Below are 3078 nucleotides of genomic sequence, written 5' to 3' on the forward strand. Positions count from 1 at the left end.
TGGTGCCATGTGAATCAAGCAACAAGGAGAAGGACCCAATAACAAAAATTTCATAAAGGGACTAGAGTAGACTACCACGAGACAAAAGATCTTCTTTCTAAAAAGATACGATGCTTGCAAATGTCTAAACCATTTTTTGCCATCCAACGTGATGCGACATATGTCCGAAGACACGTCCGCGCATCTGAATTTTCGCAAACCAAAAGCAAAATTGTCCGCGCATCTGAATTTTCGCAAACCAAAAGCAAAATTGTGGGATGTTTGCGAGAGTCCGGATGTCCGCTTGACCAACCAAAAGCCACCATGCACCCCACGCCACAACCCCTCTCTCCTCTCCGTCTGAGTTGGATGGCTGAAGGCCGCCGCTGTTTGGTGAAAGGCCATTGCTAGTTTTTTTTTAAGTTATTAGAGGCAGACATTTGAGATATAGGGTTGGATGGCGACTTCCGTATTCAGGTCCGTGAACGCGTCAGTTTAGTGTGCCTGATTTACGACATGACTTGGAGATACTCTAATCTTCTCAAAATGAAAACTACCGCGAGGATGTCTGGTGCCGAAGCAAAAACGTATTACAATTTTGGTAACTTTTGACTTGAAAAAAAAGCCGTCGGAACATATCAACGTGAGAACTAGTATCGAAAATCTCATCGTGATGAATTTTATGATGACAACGGATTTTGAATCAGATCGATGATTAGGCCATAAACCATCTTGAATCTCGAATTTAGATGAAATCTTTTACTGACATCAGTATTTTTGCCTCATATGCGTACATGCACACTTAATAATTTCGAGAATGCACCTACTAGGAACAGAATCATTGCTTGCAATAAAAATTTGATCGAGGATCAGCCTCACCCTTCTTGTGCTTGGATACGCAAGAAAAATAAATCGTTCCGTACCCTGATAGAAAAAGTAAAGTTCACCGGATATCTCGTTCCAAAAAGAGAAGGAATCTGATAGCGCTCGAAGGTCAGGTACGCGCTAACGCGCACATGGCAAATCGAACATTTTCGATGGCAAGTTTAGTGGCGCGAGGATGACAACTTTAGTTAGCAAGTATGACAACTTCGTTCTTCAGTTTATTTTTAATAGAAATAGAAAATTGCAGTGTGTGTCAACTAACTTGCTATCCTTGCGTCATTAGAATTATCATCGAAAACATTCGATTCGCCATGTGCTCGTACCTGACATCAGGTACTTATCATTTTCGAAAGAGAATACAACCACACAAGGTAAAGCAGCCTAGGGCAAGTATTATTGTACATCATCACGGGGACACATGAAGATACTACAAGTTTTTTCATGGCAAATGGCTACGAAACAAGCCCTACCCAGCCCAAACAACAACCGAAGAAGAAGCCAGCACGAGGTGAAAAAACAACCGACGACATGTCACGTAGGTGGTAGCGACAACACGGGCGACAGAACTACGATGACGTCAGACGATTGAGTAAATACAGTAGAGTAGTTATTTCTCAGTCGACTGAGCCTAAGGCACTCCCAACAGGTAATCATACATGTAGGTAGATGGATGGGATTACTTGGTGGGATCATGGCGGCTAGAACTTGTTGCTGTACCAGAAGACTCCCTTGCGATCCTCGGGCTGGACGTAGATGCACTCCTTGGCCGAGCGCCATGTGGCCCTGGCGAGGGGGTTCGATTCGAACTGGTAGTACTCGCCGAGGACGGGCTTGATCGCCTTGGTGGCCTCCATGGCGTGGTAGTGCGGTATGCTGGAGAAGAGGTGGTGCGCGACGTGCGTGTCCGTGGTGTTGTGGAACACGCGGTTGAGGACGCCCAGGTCGCGGTCCATGGTGGCGAGCGCCCCGCGCAGCCAGTCCCACTCCGTCGAGTCGTAGTGCGGCAGCGCCGGGTGGGTGTGAGCCAGGTAGGTGATCACGACCAGCCACGCGTTCACGATCAGCAGCGGCACCCCGTAGAGCCGCACCACCCACCAGAACCCGAAGGCCGACGCGAGCTTCAGCAGGGCCAAGGAGACGGCCAGCACGCCGGCGTCCGAGATGAAAACCTGCGCGCGCTCCAGCTCGCTGTACATCGGGCCGTAGGGGTCGTAGTGGCAGACGAAGCGCGGGTACGGGCGGCCGGAGGTGTTGAGCGCCAGGTACATCGGCCACCCGAGGGTGAGCTGCACGGCGATGTACCCCAGACGCCCCACGGGGTTGTTGTAGATGTAGGGGGTGTACCACGGCAGCGCCTCCTTCTTCTTCGGGACGTACACCTCGTCGTGCTCCAGCGAGCCGGTGTTGGCGTGGTGGCGGCGGTGGCTGTACTTCCACGAGAAGTAGGGGACGAGGAGCCATGAGTGGAGCACCAGGCCGACGATGTTGTCGAGCAGCAGGTAGTCGGAGAAGGCGTGGTGGCCGCACTCGTGGGCGAGCACCCAGACGCCGGTCATGACGCAGCCCTGCGTGGCCCAGTAGAGCGGCCAGGCGCCCAGCTGTTGAATGGTCGGGAGTGCCGGGATCCAGACCAGCGCGGCGTACAGGAGGGACGCGATCATGGCGAGGTCGTAGACCACATAGGAGAAGGACTTGATCACCGAGCGCTGGAAGCAGTGAGGCGGGATTGCCTGATCTGGGCCAGCGTGAACGGCGGCTTGTCCGTCGGCGCGCGCTGGGAGATCTCACCGGCGCCGGCGCGGCCGAGCAGCTACTGCTTCTCCCGCTCCTTCTCCGTCATCCTGCCTCCGGCACCCATGATGCTGCTGACAAGTGACAACAACAGAAGGCCCTGGTGATCAGACAGTGTGTATGAAGGTATATATATATCATTCAAGAACGAAGATATATTCTGCCTCGTGTGTATATCTGTTTTTCAAACGAGGCTGCGCTGAATCTGCCTTGCCAAAAACAAATAAGTAGTGTCTGTTTGACACTCAACCAAAATTCAGTTCAGGTTCAGTCAAATGAGGCTGCGGTAAACTTGGACTCTTTCATTCATGACAACACATGGCATTCATTGGGCTGAACTTGGATAGTTAACCGATTGACAAGCTAAGTAAAAAAAAAGAACTGAAACTGTAATTCAAGTCTTTTCATTTGAAATTCAACCAA

General features: G+C 50.9%; 1 pseudogene; it reads right to left on the reverse strand.

Moving 5' to 3' along the window:
- Positions 1-1233: 1233 nt before the first annotated feature.
- LOC125512433 (fatty acid desaturase DES2 pseudogene) lies at positions 1234-2722 on the reverse strand (annotated as a pseudogene).
- Between the last annotated feature and the right edge of the window lie 356 nt (positions 2723-3078).

Source organism: Triticum urartu, chromosome 6A (assembly GCF_056163025.1).
Source record: "Triticum urartu cultivar PI428250 chromosome 6A, HENAU_Tu73, whole genome shotgun sequence".
NCBI classification, from domain to species: Eukaryota; Viridiplantae; Streptophyta; class Magnoliopsida; order Poales; family Poaceae; genus Triticum; species Triticum urartu.